The 22,130-nt window shown below is 44.4% G+C and overlaps 1 long non-coding RNA gene across 1 annotated transcript in view; it reads right to left on the reverse strand.

Moving 5' to 3' along the window:
* LOC132914287 (uncharacterized) overlaps positions 1-22,130 on the reverse strand; it is a 111,044-nt gene that overhangs the window by 67,471 nt on the left and 21,443 nt on the right. The window lies entirely within an intron of this gene.

Below are 22,130 nucleotides of genomic sequence, written 5' to 3' on the forward strand. Positions count from 1 at the left end.
GTTTATTACGCGTTAGAGATCGGTCGCGTACCAGGCCATTAACTCGTAACAATCGATGCCCGGACGATACGTAATACGATTGGAACGTCGTTTGAACCGCGTTACACGATCGCTCTGGCCGATGAATAAACGATCGATTTGGCTGCGGTGGAGGAGCCCAAGGATCCACAAAGTTACGATCGCCAGACGACCTATTATAATAAATTTGCGTTCATCGGCATAATGATAAGATCCACGCGAGATAATGGCTGGTAGAGGGGGATGGAGGGAATGGTAGGAATGGGGTGGCTTATCAGATAGTTATCAGATACCAGATTGCGACGAGAGATTATACGGTGGAATTAGTACGGGAAAACCGTGGCTATCCTGGATCTACGCCGGCGAAACACGGCTCCGAGCCAACGGTAAATCGAGTGTTTCGAGCGAGTTCGTGGTCGAGATACGCGACACGGTGCAGAATGCGCCGGCGGTTTTCCTGGGCGTGGGATACGTATTACGCTAATAGCGATAATACGACGTTAGTCGGGCGTACGATGCTAGGAAAGTCGAGCAGATATCGTTCGACGACGCTTCACTATGGTCCGACCAATGCCACCTATGGATACTCTATCTTCAACCCCTTCAACAAATTCATCAAACATTTGACGCGAACGAATTCCGCGTTAGACAGAAAATTCTCGTTGGGGAATTTCGCGAATCGTCTCTCGCATTGTTTCAAAGCTTCAACAACGTCCACATCGCGGAATACGACGCGCACTCGCGAAATAAAATTTATCGCGATCAGTCGGTCGGTCAAATGGCCAGCAAAAATGAAGGTGCGTTTATTATCGACCTGTTACCGCGAATCGCCTCGTTGTTCGCGTTCCCTTCGCAGTATCGTTACCGCTACATTACGCAGTTGACACAGCTGCGTTTTCCTACACGGTCGCCCCAAGCAATGGGAAACCACGACACGAAAAGCGGGATCCTTCGCCCGGTTGATTCATCGACCACTTGTGGCTCTTCTGACGAGCGTTTGAGTACGAAGGAGCGAAATGCTGTGCAGCAGTAAACTATCTTAGAAGACACAACTATAGATAAGCCGTGATGACGAACGAAAGAAATAATACAAAATCTTGTCGACGACGGCTAACAAAGTGCCGTGCGGAAAAAGCGTGCGCAATATCTCGAACGTGACGAACGAAAAACGTAAAGCGTAAAAGCGCAAACGAACGAGTCTGTCGAGACTCTTTACTTGCGCGACGTAAAGCAGCGTTCCGTACGGTTTTGCACGGCGGTAAATCGGTAATGTCAGCAAATTTAAGCGGCGAAAACGCGTTACGAACTGTCGTTGCGTTACGAACGACACCGCGTCGATCGAGATAACGGGCGTGATGACGGACCAAGTACAAGGTTCTGCGCGCTACCGCTTCCGTCAGTCGCCGCTTTCCCAACTTTATCTTCGATTCGGAATTAACGCGGCGGCTCGTTGATCCGGGGAATGGGAGCAGAGTGTAGCGGATGAAGTACAGGATTGACGCGGAGCTAGTTGGTAATGACACGGAAAATTATGCGACCGGTTTGCACCGAGATGTAATTTTCGTGTTTTTCGAGCAAGTATCGTGTTTTTCAATAGTAGACGGAGTAAAATGGACATTAAGCGATGTTCAAACGTTTTTGACTTTACGAACAACATTCAATAAGAGCTGGTTAAAAATACGAACGAGTAAGTTGAATCACGACAGAAATTATCACGTCGAAGGAAGATGCGAAGAATCTCGCCGGATGAATGAGGGAAGTTTCACGACACGCGACAGGAACCGTGTCGTTTATTTTTTACGCTTAATCAATCGGTACAGGAGAAAATGAAATTCTTAAAAGAAAAGAATTTCATATCCTGTGCTATAAATCTGTTAAGAACAACCCGAGCGAGCGAACCGATGTCCGTTTTTTTCTGTAACGGCCGGTTCGCTTCGCCTAACGCCAGGTTTCTGCCGAGTTGCTTACATCGCAAGATGCAGCGTCGATATTCTGTAAATGGTATTCCAGCGTATTTCCATTTCATCGATAGATCAATTTCACCGACGCGATTTTACGCTCCTTTAACAGTAAACAGCTGGCCGTTGTTACTCAACGGAATAATGTTAATAAACAGGAGCATAATTAGCGCGGAGAACGACGCAACACCGTTGTCTGCCGAAACAATAGCTGGCAATCGGAGCAATGATAACGACAGCGGTTTCTTCTACGACGTGGTTCCCTCGAAAGTTGCGTAAATGGTTGGTCGATTCGCACGAGTCATCAGCCCGATGAAAGGAGTCAGCTGACGAAACAAAAGTGACTGGTGCCTAGCTCCATGAGAAATGTGAAAGCTGCCCCAACGTCGTGGGTGTAACCTATCTCACGCAGGATTCGCGCTGCGCGCGTTTCCAACAGTTGCCAGGACACGTTTGTTTTCGACGATCGCCGACAAATTGAACAAACCCTATTGGGAAATTTCGGATCGTCTACGATGGATTCGCGTGATCTCGCTAGCTTCCAGGATTACTCATTTCCGGTCTTGCGATTCGTAGCGGTTATGGATGGTAAAGTCGCGGAGAGATGAATAACGATTAAACTTTATCGAAAGGATGTTTTGTACGTAGACAGCCGTGAATCATAGCCGAAGAAGCGTCGTTAGTGTCCAATCGTGACTTCTACCGTATCGTCTATACGTAGTTGTTATATAATCGTCGTAATTCGTCGTATACGGTTTTTAGTTAGAAAAAAAGAAAAAAGTTCGAACGCGATTAGACGAAGAAAAAAGAAGCAAAGGCCATGAAGGAGTTGAACGACGTTGTAACGTGGAATTAAATTCTTCAATTAGGAAATTGTAAATTTTCAAGAAATCGTAGATATCGGATAGATCTTCTTTCTCTTGGTCTCCTGGCGCCGTCTACGTTCTTCCGTACGCCTCGTACCTTTAGCCGGTGTTACATATACCCGATGCCTGCGCGAGCAACGTATAACGAGGGGCTACAGCCTGTATACAAATAAGCGTCGCGTCTTCCGTGCCCACTTGGCAGGCGACGTTATTTATCACCAGGAAGCATAGAACTCTGATTAACGAAGGTCAATGCCGGTGCAGAGTCCTCGGGCCGTTTGCTCGAGGGTTTAAAACCCTCTGGTCACGTACACATGTTCGCGGATAGCGGTCTGCACGCGACGAATTCGAATGGATTTCGTGACAGCGTCCTCGTCGCGGATAATTGAGTCAATCACTTCGAGAGGAGCATTGGTCAACGTCGTTAAATTTTATGGGGATCAATAAAGATGGTCGGGCGTCGAACGGTGCTTTTAATCGAAACAGTCGCTCGGCTCATGCTGCAACCTATCTATAGAAAACAGTTCTTTCCTTTGTCGTGCCTGTTAACGTCGCATCGGAATCTCTGCGAGACTGGCATTTTTCCAATTGCAAATTAACGTGTTCGTACGTACGTTGAAAGATCGTGTGGCGAGGCAATGTTCCCTGCTGATTTAATCCTTCGATGAATGGATGAATGGACGGATGAAAACTTACAAGCGAACTTTAAGAGACATCGTAACGAATCAAAGAAGCATTCGTACACGCGCGCCTGATTCTTTCAAAATATGGAATTACGTAAATAGAATGGTAACGAGGTTCCCCGAACACGTGGTTTCCCGAGCGCGCATCGATGCAATATGCATCCCGTGCCGCGGGCCAGGAGCAAAAAACGGCCGGTGCAAGTACCATTTCTGGCGAACGTGACGCGACGGGCCGATCGTTGATCGCACGGGCGCAGCTAAGAGGCACATTCGAAAACGCGACGGGTTAAGACTGAAAGCGAGATTGGCCATTAAACGAATCGGCGCACGGGTGCCTTTGATCGACCGCTTCGTGTACCTATGCGCGTACCAATAGGATGCTGACGTAACTCCGTGTAATCTCCGCTGCCGATCAACCCGGACGACTCTGCGCTCGCCAGACTCGCTGCCATGCCACGGAAGGGGTTACCCGAGTAAACAGATTTTCTTCCCTTTTCGCTGTCGCGAGAAACGAAAAGAGAGCAAAGCGCGAAGAAGAGCGGAAAAGAAGAAGAGAGAAGGGAAGAAAAGGGAAGAGAGGAGAGGAGAGGAGAAGAGAGAAGCAGGCTAAGATCGGAGCCCCTGTTCACGGTACCGTTAGTTCCTCGGGGGGCTCCCGGGTCCAGACGTGTAATTTATATATCGCCCCGTGGACTCTGCGAAAGTATACAGCCTTTTTTACGACTACTCTCTGTGCAAGAGCAGAGAAAGAAAAGGAGCGAGCAGCAGGGATGGCGGGGGTCGTTTCTTTGGCCGCGCTGCCAAAGCCAAAGCGGCGCGGCGCAACTCTCGCGAAACAGTGTGCGCACGTCAATTACGATCACGGTAGCAACTCGCCTCGCCAACGATGTTGCCTGTCATTATTCTCTTACGTTCTTGCGCGTTAGCCACCGTTTCTTACCATGCTCGTCCGCCAAAACGACCGGCCCGCGGACATTTATGATCGGTCAATCCAGGCCTTGGTCCGTTTCCTACGAACCGGCTTTTTGTCCTTAATGAGATGGGCTCGATCAATCTCGTTACAAAACGCGACAGAACCGGGTTCGTGTTGGTGAGTGCGTGAGCCGTGCGTAAGCCATGCGTAAGGCACTCGTTGACAAATTGGCGCGAGGGAAGAACGTGCAATTGGTCGGTACAATTACCACCTCGACGAGTACCGAGATATCGTTTCTTCTGCCGTTGGACGAAGCTTCGGTAGCTTCGGCTGACTTTGCTCGAGTAATGGGACAAACATCGAATACGGAGAAAAATTGTAAAAAAGAATTTATACGAATTTGTCGAGGCAAAGCTCGTAGATCGTTTTTTATACGTGTATTTCGACGAGTCGACGCGCGTTCGTTATCGTAGGAATCGTAAAACGGATAACAATTTAATAAAGCAACGTTCGTTTCGTACGGTATGAAAGCCTGCTTCAACCTGGTAATCCTAATCCTCTTACGTACGTAGGTATTATTCAAAATTAATAGACAAGACATTCATTCGCATTTGATACCTACGATCCAATGTTGGTGATTATCGTATTAAACGACTATTGATTATTCAAGCTAGAAAGGAAAATCATCCACATATAATTTCCTAATCACTGCCTTCCTCCGCTTAAGTGAATAAATTGAAACGCGAAGAAAAACCGAGCGAACGACGATCGGTCTAATAAATAGCAAAGCATCCATATCGTGAATCCAGTTCACGTTCGCCATTTTTATCAACCGGTTTCTCACGCTGGAAAATTGACTAGATGCGTTACACCTGTTTTTCTCGGTCTCGATTCAACAGACGATTAATTCGAGGAAGAAAAGCTCGCTTCGAAGAACTAGCATGACTATCCCGGCGACTCCTTCCCGCTTATCCTCCTTTTATCCCGTGACAAACTAGGCAACTAATTCCGGAACAGAAGTTCCCGGTTACGCCTTTGATGAGCTATCATGGCCGACACGGCCAACGCAACGCGATTTCCTAGCGTTAATTATTGTCATGTAGTCGTCTCCGTGATATTTCGCGTTGATCAAGCGTGGGAAATCTTTATTCGAAGAAGCAATAAAACAAGAACCTGTTTCGTTCGATAGCTTAATTATTTAAAAATTATTTATATCGTGGAATAAGGCGATACGTTGTTCGAATAATTCATTCGGACACTTTAACTGAACTGTATCTTAATAGCACGGCAACGTTTGCAGACTAATCGTAGCTAGCGTTCGTCTAAAACGCTCGAGACTCGGTAAGTGAATTTCTTGGTCTACGCGACTCACCCGAGGCCTATATCCGCTTGATTATCACTCGCAGCATCATTTAAAACTCATTTACTAATACGAAACGTACGCTATTAACATCAGAATGCCCCGGCATCGTGCAAAGCCAAAGGTTGCGGTTGAAAAAAAAAAGTCGAAGCAGCCACAGGCTCTCAATCATCCCGCCGACCCATGAGAAAGCATATCCGAATTTTTACTCGGAGCTAAAAGCAGTCGTTTCAGACACTTTCTTCGATAGTAAATAGCCAATTAGACGTAATTGAACTATAAATAAGCAGTTAAACGTAATTGAATCGCAACTAGCTATTAACTTTTCATTGAGGATGATCCCCTGACGGTGACGGGGAGGGGGCAGGGGTTCAAATACCATTCAGATACCTCGAACGCATCAGGATGATTCCTTTTCAGAGTAAACGAGCGATCGATGAAGAGGAAGCTATGATCGTTCGACAATGCTGTTTGAAACGTGTGTTTATCAAAAACACTTTAACCGTGGCAGGCCAAAGAGGTTAATCTACTTGGTAATTACACGTGCTTGACTGCAGTTCGTCAAACATGAGCTTTTTGAAACGTTACTGCGCTGGATATCGTACATATCGCGCGAAACCCAAGATTCTTTTGACAGATTAGATTCGCGAGAAGAAGTAAACAACCGTAATCGTTATAAAATGGCAAGAGCGAAGAATACGAATGAATAATAAGCGAGGTAAAATAACAGCCGAATCAGTGCTGAACAATCGGAAATACCGTTACACACGTGGGATATATCCTGTGCCAAAGTTTATATACATACTCGTAAAACCAACTCGATACAAATCTTCTCAGCCGTATCCTAACTTCATTTATCTCTCGGATTAAAGGCAATCTACGGCGACTTCTCTAAACCGATGACTTATCAACGATCGGCCATAATAATACCACGTGTGCCAAGCTGCGGCTAGAAACGCGCATTAAGCAAGAAACACCCTGTATACGCATGCAAATGCACGCGCGGCGCTGATGCGAGCACGTCCATTAAAATTGATCGGCAACATTAATACAAGTTAGTGGCGACATGCTCGGAGCTCGTCGAGGTTCGCGATTCGTTCTCTCTCTCTCTCTCTCTATCTCTCACTCTCGGTCTTCTGCCTTTGGATTCTCGTCCTTTTCCGACGCTCGCGTGATCTCCGATCTCGAACGATTCCATGGCCGCGGCACGCAGTTCCGTAGCAGTCTCCACGTCGACATAGTCCGCATCTCCAGACGCCAACTATCGACCATCAATGTCTACTTCCGACAATAGATACCTTCCTCTACCTTCTCTATCCGTCTGTACACACCGGAGACAATCGTCAACGGTCCACCGAATCACGCGGATTTAACCCAACCACTGTACGAATCGTCCGTATCGACTGGATTCCCAGCCAAGGAAATTGAATTACGCGTTTCGTGCGTTTGTTAAACGTATATCGAACGAAAAGATTAAACGGTAATCCGAAATAGTGGAAATTTTCAACGAAACCTGATCCCGGTTTTCCTTTGATTCAACGTCCCTAACGATCCGCCATTCATCGGCGTTAATTCCGAACACCACGATAATAGCGACATATGATCTTCCGTGGAATAAATCACGAGCGAATAGGTACGTATATTCCAAGCTGGTATCGTGGAAGCTTAAAGAAGACGGAACTTAATCGCTTGTCGATGAATTGAATTGTTTTAAATCGTTGTTTAGCAGCGAAGCGGACGATCGGTAGATCGACCGTGACCTGGCTGAACTAGCGACCAGGGAAAATTATAGCCTCGAAATCGCTCGGCTCGCTGCCTCAACGGTGTATCGCGGATCTTTGGTTATTTTTTCACGGCAACGCCGAGATGCTGCATACCTTGATTGTTTGAGGGATTGTCGAAACGGTAATCTAAGTGGCCGGTATAAAATTCGTTCGTAAAAGTATTCATTTCGTTTAGATCGTTCCAGCGTAGAAAACGAGCAGTAGTAGTAGGTTGAAAAGATAATGACAGACTTTCGACGTACCAAGGTGCGAACATTCGTCGAATGTTTACGCGACGTGGGCAGAACCATCGCGATTGTCTCAATATGTTTAAACGGATGATCAGATGGAACAAATAGAAGCTTCGTGAATAATAAATGGTGGGCTGTTTTGTTCAAATTAACGAACTTGACCAACGGCGACGATTTGCCACAGTTTGACGAGAATTCCGATTTTAAAGCTACCAGATCATCTACGAAACTCTTAAGAATGTCGATTTACTGGGAAAAAGGAGCGATATAGGAAATCCGATACTCTTCGTCGTATCGCGACGTTCTGTAATTTCCCGCGTTAACTTTTCTCCGCGATCGTCGATACTTGGAAATTCGCGCGGATGAAATACCACGATAGAGTCTAAATTGGTTACGTATCATCGCGGGACACCGAAAGAGGCGACGTTCTATCGTCGACGGCGAACGGACGTTAACAAATTACAGTGTTCACAAATTATATACAATGTGGCAAAATCGGCGTAAGTATCGGGGGTTAAACATAAAGGTTAAGGTGGCCGCGCTCTCGCCGCCCCCCAACGTTGAGTAGAAATAATTGAAGAAAGGCCGTGCGATATCTCGGAAAACAGTAATTTCGAGGTCGTAATTTTTTATCAGCGCTTGTTTACCGAGATCGAAGCATAGATACGAGTTTGATGTATGTACGCGATATTTCGAACGAGTTTATTAAAAAGAACGAGCGTGGGCGTCTCTCGTTGAATTGTTCGAATTCGCGGTATAAAAAGACCAAACTTGACTAGTTCACCGTCGATCGAGTTATCACCTATGCCGTGTAACAAATTATCTGCTAACTCTGAGCGAATACGAATACATCAAAGGGAATATCGACTGATTCGAACTGACGATTAATGGGCAGAGTTTTCAAGAAAAGCGAGACCGCTGTATCGCATTGCGTCGTAAAAGCGTACGAGCTATCTGCGGGGAAACGTGGAAACCTTGGCAGTGGATCCGAAGTGCGAAGAGACGTCCAGTGTGGCCGCGCACGCAGGACACGGCGATCCGAGCGTTGTACCGTTCACCCGACAATGAGTCACGTCAACGAAAAACGTAAAACGTCCCGTCATCCGCGAGAGCGTGTTCCGCGGTCTAAAGAAACGATGATCCCTCTCGCTAGGATGCGGACGGCACAAAAACATAGTTTGCAGACCGTTACGAGTCTGTGGCTCGTAACAGCGGCCAGGAATCGACGACGTTCAATCAACGACGAACAGTGTACCGCGAGAGAGCGTGTGGCACACGTGTGTCGAGTCACGCGGCACGCTGGACCACACGTTCGACGACGGGAACCTGGCAGCTTTCACAGAGTCGTGCCAAAGCCGAGTCGCTCGTAATCGTGCTCCAACGATCTGTCGTACGGCTAAGCAGATCAACCGTGTTGGCTGGCATCTTCGGGGAACATCGTGCCAGATTGCACGACACACGTGTACGAAGTTTCTTCTCCGACCCCGTCCTTTCTGTCGAGTGATTTTCCATAATGGCACGTTTCTTGAACGAAGATCGCGCGAAGAACGAAACGAGAAGAAAGATGGAGCATCGAATGGAACTCGACATCGACGCATGTCCATCGAGTTTAACCGAGGAAGTTTTATCTAAAACCAATTAAACACTCGTTCGATTGGAACCAGTCTTTTCGTGTTACGAACAGAAGCGCGCTTGCCATTCTGAATCGTCATTTTATCTGATACCGCGATTGTCGACTTTACACGTGTAAATCTGCAAGTGTACGTTCGAAAGATCCGCGGTACGATATCGTAGAGCACGCTGGACCAAGGGACCTGCCGTTTTCTCTGTGTACGCCGGTGTCGATGAGTCGAAAATAAAGGCCGTGGAAGAGGCAGCATGGCGCTTATTATACCTCGACTCCCTTAAGGACCACGTACGTAACCGTGCACCCGCAAAAATTACGACTCGGTGAAACGATAAAAGTTTCACGCCGCACATGCACGCGTACCCGGGGCGACACGGGGCTTTTGGGCAACCCAGGCTATTAAAGTTAAGGATTGGCTACGCCCACCGCAATCATAGTGATTACCCGACGCGTATTACAATGCAAATGCTGGTTAATTCTCACGTGCCCGTGCGCCTCCAAGATCGTTGCGCTAAACCGTTCCCTCTTCCTCGGCATCCTCGTTTTCTCTTTCTGTTTCTTATAATTCTCACTCGTCGGGGATTACGTCCCTGTCCGTTCTTTCGAGGGAAAAAGAAACGCACGACCTAAGTAACCGGCTTTTTGTGGGCGTCCGGGAGGTTTTTGTTGGACCGTTTGCCGCGCATGGCTAATTAGCCCAAGTGCGGTTGGTTAAAATTTGCGTGAGCTAAAAAACCCAATGGGCTGGTAGTTGTTGGTTGAAAGGTATAAAATTTTGAAGATGTAAGTGCCGGCTTTGTAATGTTGTTTGAAGTACTGTTTGCCGAAAGTGGACTCACCGTTGGCTGTATTTTTCCTGCGTCCTATGGTTCATCGTACGAGAGACGATATCGCTTTCGTATTTTACAGAAACGTTGTTGAAGCTCCATTTGTAAAAACATTTTTTTCGTACGCATCATCCTGACAATATACGCGAACAATACTGGACCGTAAAAAGAAAGTATCGTCGATAGTTGCCCGAAAAAGTCTACTACGAAAGCAAGTTGGAATCAGGTACATTCTTAATAGCATAAGGTACTGAAATTAAAATATTTTCATAATTAACAAAGCGAACCTCCGTTCTCGATTCGACTTTTCTTCGAGAACACGACGTCCACGATCCATGTACGAATCCACTAACAAGCTCGTTCGCATTATCAACTTTTTCAAACTCGTTGGCACATTCGCGCCTCAATTAGCCGCGCGCACAGGATGAACGAATGCGATCCGGCATGCAATAATTTGTTCCTAATTCCGCGGTACGTCTAATCTCGATAAGCGATGAATTATTCGCCGCTGCTACGTTTTCTTTTAATTAGATAGGACGAGATAATGAAAGGATGCTTAAGCAGCCGCGTTTCAGAATGGCTGTCGCTTATTATTCAACGATAAGTCGTCTTGTTGCTTGCGCTGAGACGGTCGCGAGCAAACGAAAAATCCTGCTGTTGGGAAATTCTGAAACATGTCTCGTTAATGATTCCTGTGCGTTTGTGATAGCCGACATGTAAACAGCGGGGATAGTTACATCGTGTATACGTTTATAGTTGTATTAAGATGGCCGAGCTCCACCGAGCCGTTGCACACACTGTTCTTACACGCCGTGTGTTCCTTTTGCACATCTTAACGCTGACTTTTATGATTGAGACCGATGCGGCGATAATAAGCAGCTTTATCGTATAGGAGACATCCGTAAAAAAAGGGGAATTAATGTTGTAAGGTAATGCATCCGGATGGAGAACCGATGATCGACATTAATCGATAAGCTCGTTAGCGATAATTCCCCGGGACTACTCACTTCTACGGACACCTATGCTTTCTTCGTTTGCTCTATTTCTGTCTCTTCTTATACGTTTGTCTTTTTTTTGTTTTTCTTTTTTCTTTGTTTGTTATGCTCTAGTGAATATTCCTAAGGTAGAGCGCGGAAATCTCCAGGGAAATCGAAATGTATCGAGAGAATTGTAAACAGGAACTCCGTGCTTTTGCGAATTGTTCGAGACGCTTGCTTAATCCCTTGCTTAATCCCTGGCAAAAGGTCGCGTGCAAACCAGGTCGAGAAACGTTCTTCCGCGACCAAGGCCGCTGGTCTACGGATTCCGTAGAACAGGTTAATCCGTGCTCCATAAATCTTAATATCAAAGAACGAGCCGGTGCTCGCTAATTACGATGACTTCGAACGAACGACCATGAAAGAGCGCGGCACCACGTGTACGCCGACGTGTACGAGCAGTGTCATAAACGACGATGTTTATGACTAGGAAAAAAGGCAAGCAACGTTTACCGTGCGATTACGCGGGTCGATAGGGTATCCGAATAAAGTTATTACTCGGCGTGTCGCTCGAGTTACATTAGCCGAACGAATCGCCTGGTAACCAAACCTAAGTAAGTACGTTTCCCTAGGGACTATGTACGAAATACGTGTACGTGTAGGCGTGTGCGCGCGGGCATGTGTGTATGTGCACGTGCAAAGTGTGCGTATACAGTATGTATACCGAGCGCCGTACACGAATGGTCAGGCCGAGCAATAATAATCCGATGCTGATGAGCGGAGGATCTTGGTTCTCTCGGTTGACCCTACGATCTCGACTATTCCCAATGCCGAGCGTCACGAGCTATCTGCCTGTTCGATGGCTGGTGGATGCATCTTTCGGACGTGTCCGGTGAATTTTATGGGAAACTGGTTTGCACTGTCACGTCTACAAATGATACGACTCTTTTTATCCTTCCTTTTTCCCCTCCTCTTTCCGTTGAGAAAAGAAGTTTCAGGAGGTGGTCTCGGGAAGGTCGATAACGAGGCAACCGGAAAGTATTGCTTTCTTTCTGGGGGTTCGCTGATTGGCAGAGGAGAACCTCGATACACGCTCTGTGATCGTTCGTAAGTTTGGGGACGGTTCGACGTTTTTCTTGCTCGTCAATCCGAGGTAAGATACGAGCAATTTGCAAAAGGTTGGGTATATAGACGTAGCAGACAGGAATCATACACAGGGTGGTATGAAATGTTTGCCTTCTAGTTGCTATAGAAGGGAAGATAATGCGAGCTTCGAACTAATTGGAGAATCGCGTTTCTATTCGATTCGCGGCTAGGAATTAAATATCCGAGCTAACAAGAGTACCGTACCCGTATGATAATACAAAATTACCATATGCAACGATTTTGTTATAAGATTGATAGATATAATTTATATATGGAAAGTATTCGTCGAGCTACGAGTTATTTGCCTCCGAAACGATGTTTCTCCTCGGATAACGTTATTTAAATATAATTACCATTTTCCACTCGTTTTTCTTTCCTCCCAATCGCTCTTACGCATCGTACTACGAGCATAATGGAACAAAAACTACTGTCCTTGAAACGAAAGCTTTTGCCACATCACGTTTGTCCCTTAAAACCGCCGACTACTCGCTAATGTACTTTTTGCAGCATTATCCGAAGAAAAGATGGGCAAGAATTTCTTTAATCAAACAAATGAATGTAAAATTAAGCAGTGTACAGGATGTTCTTAGAGGAGGAAGAACTACAATAAAAATAGACAAAGAGATAATGACCTGCGTAAAAGTATAGCTGAAATACGCTCTTTCTCGTACAACGTTATAAGAAAAGTAAACAAGCACGCGCTATAACCATGCATTCCGATAATTTCATAACAGTACTAAAAAATTTGTCAACTACGTTCCAACGCGTTCCGAGTACCTACGAACCTCCTAATTTCACCAACAAACACACCAAATTACCAACCTTCGCCAGTCTCACCAAAATCCGTATGTCCGCAGTTTGCTCCTTTTACCGCGAGAACAAACGTTTCCATATCGTAAAAACGTTGACCTACGAAATTTCCAGTTGGTCCAGTCGATCGACGCGTTCGTTACATCAACCGGACGACACCCGCAGATTCAAGTTCGCCGATTGCGTATGCGGTGTCGAAACAGCTCTTACGTATCAAAATATCGGAGGAACCAGTTTCCTTCTCGTTTGTACTTTCATCGTCGATTTCGGCTGGCCCGAATACCCGGCCGCCTCGCCGACTTCGTTCCCTCTCCTCCTCCCGCCCTCTCGTATCCACCCCCACCCTGGTAAAAACTGGTTAACCCACGCCTCGCGCAAAATCCCCGAGGGCTGCAGCTGCATCGCGAGGTGTCGTTGCCACCTGACGTGCATGTAGCGTCGTGTGTGACGTAAGCGGGGAGGAAAGTTTCGTCGAGTCAGCGGCGTCTTCGGGTCCTTCGTGTCGTCGTCATCGACCGGCAACCTTGAAAAGTTCATCGCCGCCCATACGCAGGATCCACGCTACCCGAATCTCGCGAACGCCGCTACTCCCGCCGAAGCGCGTATTCTCCGACTCGCGCTCGTATCCACCAAGTTCTGCGAGTCGATCGCGAGGAAATTGTTTCTTCTATGCCTTTTACTTTATCTCGTCTTTTCTTTTTCTTTTCCTCTTTTTCTTTTTAATTTTTATTTTTGTTAAAGAACTGCGGATACACGCGCGGATCAGTAGAAAGAAATACGCGGAGTAAACGTAAAATTGCTATACCGAGGCTATCTCGATCTATTACCAAAACTATACAAAGATGATAATCACTCTGCTATCGTACATTTATTTTCCCGAGTGCGGTATTTAATAGCCATTAACGAAACACGACTAAAAGGTCGGTATAATTTTCTCCAACTTATTTCAAGAATATCACTTTAAACGCTTTAATAGGATCGTTTACCTATGTGCAAAAAGCATCGGGAGCATGAGATGAGATTTTTTATGGCTAGTCTTATGAAATCACGCATGACACGTTATCATATCAGAGGAAGATCAAAGACCAAAGAGAAAAACCAAAATATATAAACTCATTACATGGATCTTATCTGGATAACACACGGTGCAACTTGCCGCGCACGACGTGTTCCAATTTAGGTTTGAAAGGATTCCTTGCACGCGACGAGGAAAAACGAGGTGGTCTAATTAAGACGACAGCCGTGTTTCGATACCAGACTTTTAACAATGTGGGTCAGTCGGTAAGAGACATACCTGCTTAATCGAAAGGCATAAGATAAGAGCTAACGAGTTTCTCTTTTCGTTCATTTTTTTTTTTTTAACGTTATATTCCTATATTCCTCGACTTATTTATAGGATCGATCTTCTCTCGGCTGTTCCACGAATTCTTACTTGTCTTATACGTATAAGAAAAATAAATGATTTCACCAAGAAATTGATCATTATATTACCAACTCATGAAGTCAAATCAAGAAAAATGTTGTACTTTAAAGGTAGGATGGTTTTTACATGGGCTAGCCGCGATATTTCATGGCACTTCCACAGATATTATGCGAAATACTGGCGCTAACGATAAATCAGATGCAGCAGCATATAGTATGTCTGAGGATCCCGACCATATCGCAGAAATTTATGCGCGAAAAGTGAAGATGAATTGAACGCATAATTCAAGATGAAGAACCAAGGTAGAGAGGCGCATGTAACGTGTTTACACATTGACTGGAAAACGTATTCGGTTCATAAAAATGATTTCTCAGCCCGTAATAGCCCCGCGGTAATAAATAACTATTTTTCTTATTTGGAATTCTTTTTCCATCTTCTGAATTACGTTAAATTCTTCGTTATAGTCGTATTGGGATTTCGCTCGTGAAAATAATTATTATCTTCAATATAATATGAAAAAGAATCTATAAAGAAGACGATAACCGATTACTCAGAGATCCTTTACGAGTAATAAAACTCGATAGGGCTGAGGATAAATTGTAGTTATTTGGGCTATGCGAAGATTAAATCTGGCAAAGTGACTTTAGAGAAACTGGCTGTTACAATTTATCACGCTAAAAGTTTTTCAAAGCGACTATGAATTCAAATTTATCGTTCGTCTTATTCTTTCCGTGCGGCAAGAAAGGAACACGTAATATGGATCGTTGCTTCTACGTATATTCTATATTCTATACATTCTGATTGATACAATCAATGAATACGGGTAGCCAAGGGACCTTCCCTACAACACAATCTAGTCGTAACAACGAAAGAAAGATCTTATCGTTGCGAGGGAAATAAAATACATATTTTCAAAGGTGTAAGTTACTTCTCAATAACCAACTGCGTGCATAGAGACTACGATACGTTAGAATAGCATTCGTTACAAAATGTTACATTGTGGTGGCATTGTATAATAGGTACGCACTCGTAAAACGCTTTGCATATTGAGTAAATTGTGTGCTTAGTCAGTCGTAATATCACGATATGCCTAAATTATAGAAGCAACAGAGAAAATTTGATAAGAATTCTAAGAAATGGAACGATCGTCTAACGATAACGATATTTAGACTTGCACTTCCATTTAAAGAAATTCTCACGTACATACGTGTGTATGTAAGAGAATTTTTTTAATTCAAATTCATGGCAAAATTTTAACGACGAAAATATATTCTTTTTTTTCTTTCTCCGTTCAGTATAGTATAAAAATGTCGCGACAAAGTTTAACGATAATTTATGGAATAAAGACATTCTTGTGTGATTCACTGTAAATATACCGTTATAGAAACGCTATATATGTATATACGATATGGCAATTTTATAATTGATTCGGCGAAACTAGCATTCAATGTGGATGCCATTGACTTATTGATATTCCTGTCTCGGTTTGCTGTTAGCAGAACCACCGATTTACTTCCTGCTACGAAATTGTCAGCGTCGAATCGATAACTCGCAATCCGATCAACACCGTTGTAATTCTTTCGTACGATCTTTGATAAGAGGCTTGCAAATGTAAATCAATTACTTTTTGCGAAGAGAAATATGACTCTATAGCTCTAGCGCGTACAACAAATAACCAACCAGCTTATGAAAACTCGCCGCTGCAAGTTCCGTGTGCTATTTCTGAAAAATCTTTTCATTCTTTTTATAACGATTTATTTATTCCGGATATTCTTAGAAACGCGATCCCCTCGATTGTGCGAAATTATGGAAGCAAATTATGAGAAATAGTAGAAAACAAAACTGAAACGTTTAAAAGAGTTCTGTAACTTAACAATATTTTCCGTGCGCTATTTCTGAAGGAAGTTTCTCGCATCGTTTTTCCACTACCCTTTGAACGACAGCATCTTTCTTAGGTAGCACGCTACTGGAATCGTGTGACATGCAAAAATAATCTGTTGCAAGTAGCACGAGGAGGCAGCCGACGTCGACTGAATGTTAATTAGACGAGGAACAAAAATATCGCTTGGACGTGGCAATTCCGGTGCTTGAATTGGCATGTCCCGACGTGTGCTTCCATGGCTTTATGCTAATTCAAAACACTGCGTGGCATCGTGCATTCGAACGTCATCTTTCTCAATAAGACAGCGTGGCAGCTAATCCCAGTTCCCTGATGTGGCGTCTGAAGTTTAAAGCGTAAAACAACACCAAAAGAAGCTGTAGTTGCTGGTCCCAGCAGTGAAATTTTACATTTGAAATATTGTCGCTTTCACGTTTGCAAATGGTAATTATTCTTTTCTTCTTCTTTTTAAATATAACTATGAAAGTCGTCGCATTTTAAGAAAAACGATGCATTCGTTAGAAATTCGTTCAACTTCATCGATCGTATCCATATATTTCATTATGAAACATGTTCAAGCGTCAACCATATGCGTCAATACAATGTTGCGATCTGTAAACTGTTAAATCCTCTGCATGCTTGTCGTATTAGGATCTATTACGGCACACGTTGCGGTAACTCGTTGCATCATACTTTACGGTATACTTATTGCTTCTCTGTGAGCGTAGAATATTTTGTCCTTGAGAAAAATTTCGAGGATACTAATTTGAGGAATCGGGCAAAAAGGCGATGATATATCGGCGTCCTATCCATCGATTTAGGCAAATTTCATCCGGACGCGTATACCCACGTCGTACAGCGAGATCGACGTCCTCGTGGGCGCGTACAAACGAAATTTTTCGCAATGACACATCCTGTTGTACAGATCGAAAGCGTTTTTACGAGCGCAACGACCTGTCCAACGTAACCTGCTTTATGCGGCGGCTTTGAACGATAACGTTCGCGCTACCATACCGGTCCGTCTTATCGGCTTCACGACTTGTACACGGCACCGTTTTCTTTTAATAAGTCTCCTCGAATTTAAAACAAAATTTCTATGGATACGTTTCGCTACGATCGAAACTATAGCGATACCGTAAGAATAACTGCGACAGAAATACCAAACAACGAACCATTGCTCATATTTTTTCAAATATGATTCGTTTAACTAGCGCCAATTTCAGAGTAGGAAAATTTGAAGTAAATTTAAAGCGAACGAAAAGAAATTAGAACGAAAAGAAAATCGGAAAAACGCGATCTAAAAGTTAGTTTGAAGATAGCGGTACGCGGCAGCAATCTAATTTACGAAACGGAAATACGTCTGTTGATGAAATTCAGATTGTTTTCAAGCAACTGCAAGCAATTGACAGCGCAGACGATGAAAAACACGCAACCTCGGTCATATGTATATATTGTCCTTTGTCCATTCCCATTTGGAATTCTTAAAAGTGGCCGTACCTACCCGACGTTCCTTTTTTTCGTCATAAAAGCGAGAACACCAGACAACAATAAGATGAAGAGTGTTGGTTCGGTTAAAGTGGCGGCGAAGACGATAAAAATACCAAGTACCTTGCAATTACATCTGCAGGTAAGCAAGGTACATGAGTAGTAATGGCTACAAACGATCCAGAAGAAAGCTTCTGTTTTTTGTCTCCGACGAATCCCTTGCGTTTATTTCTACTTCAATGCCAACTAATATACACAACCAAATCAAAATCGATCCGATAACGATGTTTCCTATGAAAACCCCTAACACGAGTCTCTTTTATCGACCGATCGTTCCTTTCTCATCAGCCTGCTGTTCGCGGCTTTTTTCTTTCTAAACGAAATCCAAGAAGAAAAATCGATATGGTCTGGCACAAGGTCCAATTAAATCGAAGAAGTTCTCGGTATGGAGCCGATGAGCAGCACAGAAATGGAATTCCCAGTACCTCAGGAGTTAACCTCAGGAACAAATTCCTGCGCTTCGATTACGCTCGTTTCTTACGTTCGACCAATCAGAGAAAATGACCGTATAATTTCTGACAGGTAGCCGGAAAATAAACTCGTAATGTAGGAACCTTCCGATCATCGTATTTAGTCATTACTTAAAATCGCTGTACTTATAAACATTATTACGTGGTGAACAACATCGAGTACAATATGCTAACAACATTGTAAGTACACATAGCTACGCGTAAATTGCTACTGAAAACGAAACCAGTACGTTTCTCGTCGATCGTAAAAGTGTTGCTCGATATCTACCTTTTTCGTATTAGTATGTTAAATGGCGATGCAGCGGTCAAAGTACCGAACCTGTTCTTGCTTGATAATTTACCATGCTAATTTTAGTTGGAAATTTTAGTTTCTCGCTTGTTTGAGGAAAGTAGTAGAAGACTCCGTGGTACAGGTACGACGGACGTTAAAAAGGAAAAATCAGAGCCGAAAGTGTCGGGAACGGCATACGTATTGGTGAGAAACGAGTCGCATAATAAATATCAATTATTCGATCGAACCACTTTCCGCCTGTACATATCTAAAGCATTGTACGCGAACGCAACCGAACGAATATCTGGCGTGCAATCTCTTTATGAACGAGGATCGAATTTATCGGTTGCCGGGAGAGTGGTGGACCATCATCGTCATCGTATTCGTGCGGTGCGCAAAGGTGCGGTCGCCACTTTACCGTGACACTAATGAGCAGAACAGCCGGTCCTGTGGCCCGTCCCGCTGTAATTGGTTAGTTAGCACATTTATTTCATATGAAAACGCCGAATGAAAAATGCGAAGCGCGTGCGTCCTAATTGGCGGCCGTGCCATTCTCGGCGTGAATCGTGAACAGATCGATCCGCACGATATCGGATCGTTGACACCGGTGACCGAATAACGTTGCCCTTAAACATGGCGCTCCGATGCGTGTTTTCCGTTTGAATGGAACACAGCCAGCCTAGCCATCGACTAATTAGCGATAAATCGATAGAACCAGTGGTATTTGCGAATAAACGGAATATAACGTTAGCCGAACGAGGTTATAACTTAAACGGTAAGTATTGAAACAAATTGAAGGTAATTAAAGTTTGCGTTTAAAAAGATGTAAACGAGCCGTATCTTTTGTTTGATAGAAAGAAGATAAATATGGAGAAAGACCTGGAAATAGCAGCAAGTCTAAGATACGTAGATTTTGATAAAACGGAGCGTGCCATCTTCCTATTTCTTGAATCTCAAATTGCTCGATTATCGATAACTCGATTACATGGCAGAAACGCCTGAATCCGGAATCGCGGTCCATCAAATCCTCTAGAACACGCTAGAAAATGTGAGCGCCATTCAAGCATAATCGTTGCGAGTACAGGTGCATCCGATGGAGAGCGCACGGCTCAAGGGACAAAAGGATGAAATAATTGTTGCACTCTATTACGATTCTTCGTCCCTGACCTTGACGCCCGTAAAAGTGCTTAATCGCGCATTCTGCATCATCATGCCACTCTCCAACGTATTTACTCTCTCTCTTTCCCTCTCTCCGTCCCCCTAATTCCCTCTCGCCTTTCTGCCTCCGTGTAGCCGTGGCAGCTTTGTCTTCAGACAGAAACACCGAAGCCGCCACACCCTGGGCTCTCCGGGTAATAATAATTGTTTGCGCGCTTACATCTAAAATGGCGTCCTTGTCCTTGCAAGGCTGCGCTCACACCGCCTCGACTCGCTTCTTTCCAACGAACCTCTGGCCAACACACCGTGGGAAGATAGCCGGTTCGCGATCGCAATGGACCCTCCGGCTTGCCTTGACTGATCCTTTCCACAGATTAGTCGTTATCTTCGCGTACCTACTAAACGCGACCACGATAAATATAGAATTAAATGGACCGAGACATTGCAACAGACGTTGTATTAATAAACCCCAAGTTTCACGCATAGTACGCGTCGTACCATACCGCTCCGCCATCGTCGCCGATCTCTACTTCTAAGATGCTCTTAGTTCCGCCGAAGAAACTTTCGCGATGATAAGGAAACGCGAAAAATCCATGGTGTCGCCAAGCACTCCGATCGCCAAGTGAAACGTTCGAAGCTGTCTGCTTTGAAACATCCTGTACAACGACGGCAATAGTCCGAACACGATCGAACGAATGTTAAATAACCAAAAGGTAAAAGAAACTCGACAATGTAATAGGCGAGATTCAGCACAGCCTGATATTACACGGCGATATTTTACCATTTGTTTTATTTGGAAATTCTCCTACACTGTAGCAACATTTTTCCTACCTCGAGCTACGGTCAACATTGAAAAGCATTTGAGACAATACGAATGACCATTTTGCTGGTAGTGCCACGGCCTATCCGTTCGAACCCTTGTGTTATGTGGTCCCTTCTCGGATACAACGACCACGATACGCCTTCAATAGTCCAGATTTCATGGGTACGCCCAAGGAAGCTTGTCCAACAAGCCGTAAAGAAGTGTAACGGCCAAATAAATGCTACTATAATGCATTTCGAGGATACGGGACGCCAGCGACTTTGTACTCGTAAATGTTTATCACGATGAGCTGTCCCGGTTTTGTCTGTTCCATTAATAGCACCGTTTCAGCGCTTCGAATATCGCGACTGCATGCCAACGGACGTGTTCCTCCACCGAGATCCATTCGTTTCGATTAAATTTTTCTCTGTCCAACGATACCAGCATATTACGGAGGATCATCGTCCTCGAAAAAACGAAGATCGTAATTAATTTCAGAGCTGCGAAGCAGAATCGCGGGTTATTGCGTCATAAAGTCGAAATGGAACTTTTCTCCTCCGCGAGACGTCGAATCGCAGATATCACGCGATATCATATCAATGGATGCCTATTCGTTTGAGTCGTTGCGACATTTGCTTGGTAAATTTTCGGAGAATAAAAGCTGAAATTAAATTTACTAAAAGATATAAATTGACACGAGTCTAACGTTCCAGCCTGCCAAAAATTCGAAGAAAATTCAGAATTACTTCCTAACGTCGCTGCGTCGTTATCCGCTAGATTTTTAAACTAACCGTTTAATCAGCGCTCAAATACTTGCCAACGGCACTGGATAAAATTCCATAATTTCTCGCCGTGCAACGTGTTCTCCTAAGTAAGACACGCGCTCCGTGCCAAACTGCAAAGTGGAATAAAAGCGAAACGAAATAATACAGGGAACAAGTAACACGCGGTAGACGCATGTTACGAATACTCGCCAAATTTGGAGCTCGCTAGCCCGGATTTAACCGTACGTACAACGTACGCTACACCTTGTTGCGCGTGATGTCATCTCGAAATCGTAAAAAACCGAAAAAAGTAAAATCTCTGGTTGAAACGTTTTGTACTTTTTGCCCGCGGTGTCGTAATCGACAAAGACGCTGCGTTTTGTCGCGCACTTTGGTTCGCACAATCTTTGACGACGATCTGCGAATCCGACTTAAACCTCTAATACTCCATTGTGAAACATCCAGCGAGATTACGTTTCAGCCGGATTCTAACAATAAGCAAGTTCAATCAAAGAATTCATAAATTCGCGTGGATGTGACAACAGCCTCTAATGTGTTCCTATTACACAACAGTTCTTATCTGGCTGCTCCACGGTATTACAATTTCCTCCCTGTCCGT

The sequence above is a fragment of the Bombus pascuorum genome, chromosome 14 (assembly GCF_905332965.1).
Source record: "Bombus pascuorum chromosome 14, iyBomPasc1.1, whole genome shotgun sequence".
NCBI lineage: Eukaryota > Metazoa > Arthropoda > Insecta > Hymenoptera > Apidae > Bombus > Bombus pascuorum.